We start from the raw sequence: 9,512 nt of genomic DNA on the forward strand, positions 1-9,512 counted from the left end.
CATATTGTTCTGATCATGTGAAGGGAAGAGAAAGCAGAGACCATGTAACTGAGAAGGTCCCATCAAATAAGATTCTGTTTTCTCTTTCACTGTGTCCCCCGGGTAGTCACAGCATATACTATGAAGGTTCTTAGAATGTTCTGGAATCCTAGTGTCTTGTTTTCCATCAATGAAAGGACTTGTTAATCACTAAGAAAGGAATGGTTAGCATGATCAGCATTCTGACAAAAGACTTGCTTTTGCTTCCACTCTTCACTCCAGCATACACACATTTGGTCATCATGGACTATAGTTACCCTCCAGATGCGTAACTGGAGAAATAGTGTTTAGAGTTTCCTTTTATAGTTTGGCTTCCCTCACTGAGATCACTTCTGTGCCTATATTAAAATCTTTCTCTGGAAAAGACAATGGGCACAGTCAAGGAAGATGATCTGTTTCACTGAAGGCAATACCTACTGTTACTAAAGAGTAGAACTGGAAGGCAGCTGGCTTTCTAGTTCAGGAAATCAATCAAGTCTCCTAGGCTGGCTTTGCTGCCAAGACTCTCCAATATTCTTCACAGCATAGAGTTACATCAATTTAATAGTTGCCTCACACAAGAGCCAGTTAGGAATGTAATTTTTTTTTTTCCCCATCAATGAGTTCCCCTGATTTCATCAAAGTGCCAAGCAGATAGTTGAATTAAACTGCTGCAATAACATCACATTGTCAGAACTGCAAGATGCAACTTCACAGAGGAATTGGTACCTTTAAAATACTTAACAAGGCTGTACACACACACACCTGTAGGTGTGTGCATGTGAAATTCCCTCCATTCTACTAAATAAAGAAGTTGTGTAATAATTGTAAGGGTGACATTCAATTCCTAAGAAAGTGGTCATTATTAAGATTTATCCCATGTTTGGTGAAGGCAGTAAAAGATAATGCGATCTAGAAATTATTGGAACAAAATAAAATATATTAAATATTATATTTAAATATATATATTAAAAATAATTTCTATAACAGAACTGGGCCAGAGTCACTGTTTAATAAATGGCAGTTATTGTTATAATAAGAATTCTAAAGGCTTTTCTTTTTTAGCTGTTGTCTTTATATAATGCTAATTTTCAAAAAGGTACTTAAAGGCAGTATTCAATAGAAAATATTTTATAAACCATATAGCCATTTAATAAAAGCTGAAAAAGAGAGGGAGAAAGTTATATTATAAGGTATTTAGGGGTAAATAGGCTACAGAATCATCCAGAAAATACTGAACTAAGGAACTCGATGGCTATTGAGCATAAAACTTACCTCTGAGTTTCCTGGAAGTCAAGGAAAGAAGAAAAACATAATGAGTTATAGCTTTGATGGATAAATAACAATGACTCATACCAGTTTCTCAGAATAGACCAGTGTTCCCATATCTACACAATCCATCAGAAATTTTTCCTGTGGATATTTATTTAAGTAGTATGACCCACTTCTGTTTTTTGGGAGGTCTTTTGCATTGTTTATGTAAAATTTCCATTCTCAAGTATCTTTGTTGGGAAAATAATTACATAGTCATCCTCTTTAGCAACAGAAAAGGCTACTGAAACACAGGAACTCAAAAAGGTTTTTTTGATGCCTGAAACATATTATCTCCAATTGAATAAAACAGGATATGCAATTACAAGTACATAATTAGGAAGAAAAGAAAACATTTCTTTAGAGTTAAAAATAAATCACACAGAAATGAAAACTTTTAAAGGTACAACAGACATTAGCTACTTGCTAAATTTTTTTCCTATATTTGTTGTCCGTGTACTCTAGAAACAAGCATCTAGAACATTTTTATTGAGGTATAATTTTACACATTATATGAGTTTCAGTTGTACATAATAGTTTTATTATATCATTATCTGTAGAGAAAATAACATGATTGGACATTTTCATTATTAGTGGTAGTTTTAAGAAATTTATTTGAACTTTACAACTTGTTTGTAACATCATTCATTTTTAGAATTGTTGTCAAATTTGGGAAATCCCTATCAAGGTTCTTTCATATATGAGCTGTAAAATTTCAGGAAATTTATATTTCACATTTTCTTGGCAAACTAATCTTAAATATTTCTTAAACTGACAGCATACATTGGTTGGGTCTTCGGAGTGGCGCTAGTGGTAAATAACCTGCCTGCCAGTGCAGGAGGCATGAGACGCTGGTTCAATACCTGGCTAGGGAGAACGGCATGGCAACCCACTCCAGTATTCTTGTCTGGAGAACCCCATGGACAGAGGAACCCACCAGGCTACAGTCCGGGGGGTCACAAAGAGTCAGACGTGACTGAAGCAGCTTAGCACTAACAAATACAGTGGCCAGCATGTCAGCAATGCTTTGGTAACAGTGTCAGGTAGATTTTACTATCTTTGTTAATGTCACTTATTGATGTTAAATCATTGGGGGTATCAGGATGTTAAATCATTTAAGAAGTCTAAATATTTTCCCAGTGTATTTGGGAATACGTTCATTAACTGGATTATTGAATGATCCAAGAATCCATTATTTCTCTGAAAGGTTTATCTCTCCCACATCAGGACTTATTGCTTTGGATATAATCTACATGCTATTTGTCTAAAATTTCCAGAGTTAGCAAAAGAAGAGGTGTTAGATATACAAAATAATATCTGAAACATTGAGACATGAAACATGCAACTTCACATGCCAACTCAGTAACCATTTATAGTAGTATTGTGAGTCTGTCTCCTGCAGAGATGGAAATTCTCACAAATCTATTTCCCTCCATTCTCATGAAACAGAAAAACATAAAGTATGGTGGTTGCTTACATTATTTATGCTGTTTGGTTGAATCTTTTCTTGGCAGGTAGAAATACTATATGCACTCGGCGCCCATGAGAACAAAATTCTCTGGTAACAATTTTACCTGTCTTATGTTTGGAAGAATTTCTGAAAAATTAGCTATGACTCTATATGTTTCAAACTGCGATTCCTCTCCATGACTCTTGTTCTTTGAATGCTGGTCCTTTAATGACCTCAGGCCCTGCAGATTTGTATCTTGACACCAGAAGGGTTGGCAGAATGTATGCCACAATGGCTGGGAATAGCATGATTTCCCACCAAAGTCACTTCAGTTCAGTTCAGTTGCTCAGTCGTGTCTGACTCTTTGTGACCCCATGAACCACAGCACACCAGGCCTCCCTGTCCATCACCAACTCCTGGAGTCCACCCAAACCCATGTCCATTGCCATCCAATCATCTCATCATATGTCATCACCTTCTCCTCCTGCCCTCAATCTTTCCCAGCATCAGGGTCTTTTCAAATGAGTCAGCTCTTTTCATCAGGTGGCCAAAGTATTGGAGTTTCTGCTTCAACATCAGTCCTTCCAAAGAACACCCAGGACTGATCTCCTTCAGGATGGACTGGTTGGATCTCCTTGCAGTCCAAGGGACTCTCAAGAGTCTTCTCCAACACCACAGTTCAAAAGCATCAATTCTTTGGTGCTCAGCTTTCTTTATAGTCCAACTCTCACATCCATACATGACTACTGGAAAAACCATAGCCTTGACTAGACAGACCTTTGTCAGAAAAATAATGTCTCTGCTTTTGAATATGCTATCTAGGTTGGTCATAACTTTCCTTCCAAGGAGTAAGCGTCTTTTAATTTCATGACTGCAGTCACCATCTGCAGTAATTTTGGAGCCCCCAAAATAAAGTCAGCCACTTTTTCCACAAAGTCACTACCACTACCTAATGCAACCCACTAAATCCCTTCATTTTGGTGACCAGTAATACTATTGTAAATGTAGTTGATTTTTTGAAGCTAACGGAGTATTAATATACTTGTCAACCCACATTACTCTTCATTATGAGTGTTTTGGGTGCCACACTAATACCACCAGATAAGAGGTGAAGTATGTCAGAGGAGAAGATAGAATGGCCCCAGGAAGTGGTTTTAACAGGTTGTTGATAAAATATTTTACTTTTGCAAATTTTGCCAAAATTTTCAACTTTATGAATCCAGTGTTAGTGCCCCTCCCAGGTCCTTGGAAGTTGCCAAGTAAGTGAGAGGCCCTGGAGTTTGAACTTCTTCATGTTCACGATAAATCTGCCTCTGCAGACATAATACACAGGGACTTCTCTTATGGAAGACCTCACCAAAGACTAAGACCAAGACTTAAGTAAGAGTTCAATAGGAGAACTCAACAGAGGCTTGGAATATAGCTTTCTGGTCATTACTTAGGTGTAAAACTCAGAGTCTAGAGGAATAAGTGTTTAGCATATAAATCTTCAATATCAGTTGTCTAAGCAGAACATTTCTTCATGAGGCAATTCAAAATTGAGATAGCTAGGGAAGAAATTCTGTGTTGCTGATCTGGAAAGGCATTTGTATGGACTTGAAATATGTGAAACACCCAGACTTTAACTTTGTTAATACTGAAGTCTGTAAGGGTGGTCCTGATATTTTCCAAGCTAGTCTTCAGAATAATGACTTCACTAGGTAGGGATTAACACATTAATTTATTTATACAAATGACTACAAATGATTTTCACATTTCTTAATCAAAGTCCCTAACCATGTCCATTGTAAAAATTTTGTCTCTTAGTCACTGAGGAAGAAACTAAAGAAAATGCCTTGTTTGATGAATTTCTTTCTCTCACTACAGACAGCAAAATTAAAAAGTTGAGAGGAAAAAGGGCATGGCTTCAATAATCTCTTATTTCCTGTATGTAATAGAATCCTCCATGGATAAGAGGACAGTAAGGCCAAGAGGTTCTTAGGGGCTTGTGGACAGAGAAAGGGACCAGTGGGCTGCTTCTTGAGGAAGCTAGGGGAAGCTATCCTTTTGTTTCTTTGGGGCAAGGTAAGGAAGTAGTGCTCAAGGTTTTTATCGTCTAGTCTAATTCAGCTTTATCCATGAATTCATATGAATTCATCAGTCTGCTATTCAGAGTTTGGACTAGAAATCTAAGGTTTTGTTTCCTTCTGTCTTTTTGAATATCCTCTTGATTCTTCTTTTGCTTATTCTCTGTTTTCAGCCCTGTAATATTATCCTACACTAAATTATTTTTAACTTTTCCAGCATCCTTCATTATTAATATCTTAGGGAGTTAGTAAATGTGTGTATTCATGTGATATGTTTTATAGGTAAACATACATCTATATCTAAGAAATACAAGAATTTTCACTTATATTTTTCATGTACACCCTTGTCCTAGCTCTCACAAAGGAGATACACTACAAATTATTGTAGGACATTAAAATGTTTTAGTTGAGAATTCCCTCCCAAACCATCTCCACTATACTTTTTTTTTTTTGGTCATTTTAAGATAGATCTAAAATACTTGTCCACTTGTATAGTCAGAAATGTAACTAATATGTTTTCAGGATTAGTGTCATTTTCATTTCTTATCATAAAGGCATATCTTTTTTTCTCTAAATCTAATTGAATCTTAAAGAAAGACTGCAAAATGAATTTTCACATTTTGAGCCTATATTCAATTATTTAAATTTGGAAAAGTCATAATAAATTCCTTCAGTTCAGTTAGGTTCAGTTCAGTCACTCTGTCATGTCCGCCTCTTTGCGACCCCATGAATTGCATCACTCCAGACCTCCCTGTCCATCAACAACTCCTGGAGTTCACTCAAAATCATGTCCATCAGGTCAGTGATGCCATCCAGCCATTTCATTCTCTGTCATCCCCTTCTCCTCCTGCCCCCATTCCCTCCCAGCATCACAGTCTTTTCCAATGAGTCAACTCTTCGCATGAGGTGGCCAAAGTACTGGAGTTTCAGCTTTAGCATCATTCCTTCCAAAGAAATCCCAGGGCTGATCTCCTTCAGAATGGACTGGTTGGATCTCCTTGCAGTCCAAGGGACTCTCAACAGTCTTCTCCAACACGACACTTTAAAAGCATCAATTCTTCGGTGCTCAGCTTTCTTTACAGTCTAACTCTCACATCCATACATGACCACTGGAAAAACCATAGCCTTGACTAGATGGACCTTTGTTGGCAAAGTAATGTCTCTGCTTTTCAATATGCTATCTAGGTTGGTCATAACTTTCCTTCCAAGGAGTAAGCGTCTTTTAATTTCATGGCTGCCCTCACCATCTTCAGTGATTTTGGAGCCCCAAAAAATAAAGTCTGACACTGTTTCCACTATTTCCCCATCTATTTCCCATGAAGAGATGGGACCAGATGCCATGTTCTTCACTTTCTGAATGTTGAGCTTTAAGCCAACTTTTTCACTCTCCTCTTTCACTTTCATCAACAGGCTTTTTAGTTCCCCTTCACTTTCTGCCATAAGGGTGGTGTCATCTGTATATCTGAGGTTATTGATATTTCTCCCAGCAATCTTGATTCCAGCTTGTGCTTCTTCCAGCCCAGCATTTCTCATGATGTACTCTGTATATAAGTTAAATAAGCAGGGTGATGATATACAGCCTTGACATACCCCTTTTCCTATTTGGAACCAGTCTGTTGTTCCATGTCCAGTTCTAACTGTTGCTTCTTGACCTGCATATAGGTTTCTCAAAAGGCAGGTCAGGTGGTCTGTTATTCCCATCTCTTTCAGAATTTTCCACAGTTTATTGTGATCCACACAGTCAAAGGTTTTGGCATAGTCAATAAAGCAGAAGTAGATGTTTTTCTGGAACTCTCTTGCTTTTTCCATGATCCAGCAGATGTTGACAATTTGATCTCTGCTTTCTCTGCCTTTTCTAAAACCAGCTTGAACAGTTGGAAGTTCATGGTTCACGTATTGCTGAAGCCTGGCTTGGAGAATTTTGAGCATTACTTTAGTAGCATGTGAGATGAGTGCAATTGTGCAGTAGTTTGAGCATTCTTTGGCATTGCCTTTCTTTGGGATTGGAATGAAAACTGACCTTTTCCAGTCCTGTGGCCACTGCTGAGTTTTCCTAATTTAAATTTCTTACCTACTCCCAAATTCCAATTTCTACAAATATTGCTATAATTCTCTCAAACATCTAAATAGCACACAATATAAAGAGTTTAAAATATCAATTGAGTAATTACTCAATATTTAGCCAGCTAGTGAGTGGTATGTGTTCTAATAAGTACAATTACAACATATAGAATAAGACACAAATTATATTTTACTTCCATTTTAATAATTTTACTTCCATGTATTATCATATAAATAAAATTGAAAAATGTGATTATATATGTAATACAAATATTATTTATCAAATTAAAATATGAAAAGAAAGTCATTATATGACTAGTTTATGAACTAAAATATAATTTTACATAGCATTTTTGTATTTAAGTTATACAAATAGCAAATATTTTAACAATGAGAGTTTAGAATGCAGGAGGTAGGTCCTTACACATTTATAACAAAAAGAGAAGGATAATTTCATTTCCAGAATTTTTTCAACATAATGTCACTCCAAGTATTTCTGAATATATTATGAATGACTGAGTACAGCCTGTTAAGTAACTTTAGTCGAGGAATAAAATTGTATTTTATATTCTTTATTTTTAATAGGCTAACAAAGGTGAAACCATTGACAATAATTTTTCTTTTCCACTAAATAGTAATCAGAGTGTCTTTTCAATACATTATTTTTTCTGTCTAGAAAACAATCCCCAAAACTGTAGCAATTATATTTTTAGAACATTTTTAAAATAAGTTTTTTAAAAAAGCATTTCAAGTGATTATTAAAAAGGAAATATGGGAGAAAGTCATCAGTACTATAAACTCATATATACATATTATGTACATGTTGTTGCTGCTGCTGCTAAGTCACTTCAGTCGTGTCCAACTCTGTGCAACCCCATAGATGACAGCCCACCAGGCTCCCCCGACCCTGGGAGTGGGTTGCCATTTCCTTCTCCAATGCATGAAAGTGAAAAGTGAAAGTGAAGTTGCTCAGTCGTGTCCAACTCTTTGCAATCCCATGGACTGCAGCCTTAAATGTGTGTGTATATCTATTTCTACACACAAAGAAAGCTTAAAAATTGGGTCATATTATTTATTTTTATAATTGTAAGTTTTATTAAGATATGAATATATTCTTTTCTAAAGGAAATTTAGAATGGAAATAATCTTTTTAAACTATCTTATAAAAATTTGGAACATATTGAGTTGGCCAAAATGTTCATTCAATTTTTTCCATAAGACCTTACAGAAAAACACAAATCAACATTTTGGCCAGCCCAATATTTGCATTCTATTATTTTCCCAAACATTAAAAGAGAATTGATGCTTATGTATGCTTTAAAACATCATTAGTTCAGACTCTGTTAATTTTAAATTTATTATCATTTCCACTAGTATTGACAACACTGAATCATGCCTCTTTATTGGAATTTGACTTACATAAGGAAAGTGCAAAAATAATATGCTGCAATAGAATTAATTTTTTAAAAAACTGAATGCACTCACATAATGAGCACCCAGATCAAGTAAAAAAATCTCATCAGCCTCAGAGCAGTTAAGAACCATCCTGGCTTTTAACACCGTCAATTGGATTGGCCTGTCTTTCAACTTTACATAAATAGAAACGTACCATATGCATGCTAGTAAATGTATTACCCTGCTAAGGATTATTTTTATGAGATTGATTCATACTTTTGAGAGTAGTGGTGGTTTCTTCATTCTCACTGGTATATTTCATTGTGTGAATATATCAACATTTATTTTTATCTGTTGTTTAGTCTCCTACTGATGGGCATTTGAGCAGTTTCTTGTTTGCAGCTGCTATGAAAAATTCTTCTATAAACATTTTGTCTGTCTTTTGGTAAATATATGTACTCATTTTTGTTAGCATACAAATGGATGGACCAAAAGATAAGCATATGTATTCAGCTTTAGTAAATAATGCCAAATGATTTTCCTAATGAGTTTTGCAAGATGATGACATCACTTTGCATACTCACCAAGAGTGTATGTGACTTTTGGTTTCTCTACACATTCACTCACAGCTGGTACTGCCTTTCTCATTTTAGTCATTCCGGTGAGAGAAACTTGCCTTCTTTATCCATAAAATATTTTTTCTAGGCAGAGTAATACTGCAAGTAATGATTAATCATAGTATTGTTGATACAGTTTCGTCCGCAGTTGTGACTGTTTCATCATTTGAAAATGATACAGTTTCAGTGCCAAGTGTAGCAGTTAATAAATACTGGTTGTGCATAATTATGCATAGCTTTTTCCTTCTCTTTGATTCAGAACCCTCGGTGTGTAGATGCAACCTAATTTCTTCTACCTCTGCACTACAGTAAACTAAAGACTGAAGAACAAATACATTAAATTCTTAATACATTATCCTTGTCATAATCCTTCATCTTTCATACCATGATACTTATTATTTTAAAAATTGAATTTAGGAGCAAGTGAGGATCAGGTTGAGGTCCTTCTAGTAGATGCCATGTCATACCTCATAAATAAGGTAACTGTAACGTCTAGGTTGCTTGGGATGATCCTCCTGGTTTATAGCTGTTGCCCTGAAAAAGTGCTACATGCGAAATATTCTAGTTTGAATGTCTTCAGTTTGCTACTGTGCA

Source organism: Bubalus bubalis, chromosome 9 (assembly GCF_019923935.1).
Source record: "Bubalus bubalis isolate 160015118507 breed Murrah chromosome 9, NDDB_SH_1, whole genome shotgun sequence".
In the NCBI taxonomy this organism is placed as follows: Eukaryota; Metazoa; Chordata; class Mammalia; order Artiodactyla; family Bovidae; genus Bubalus; species Bubalus bubalis.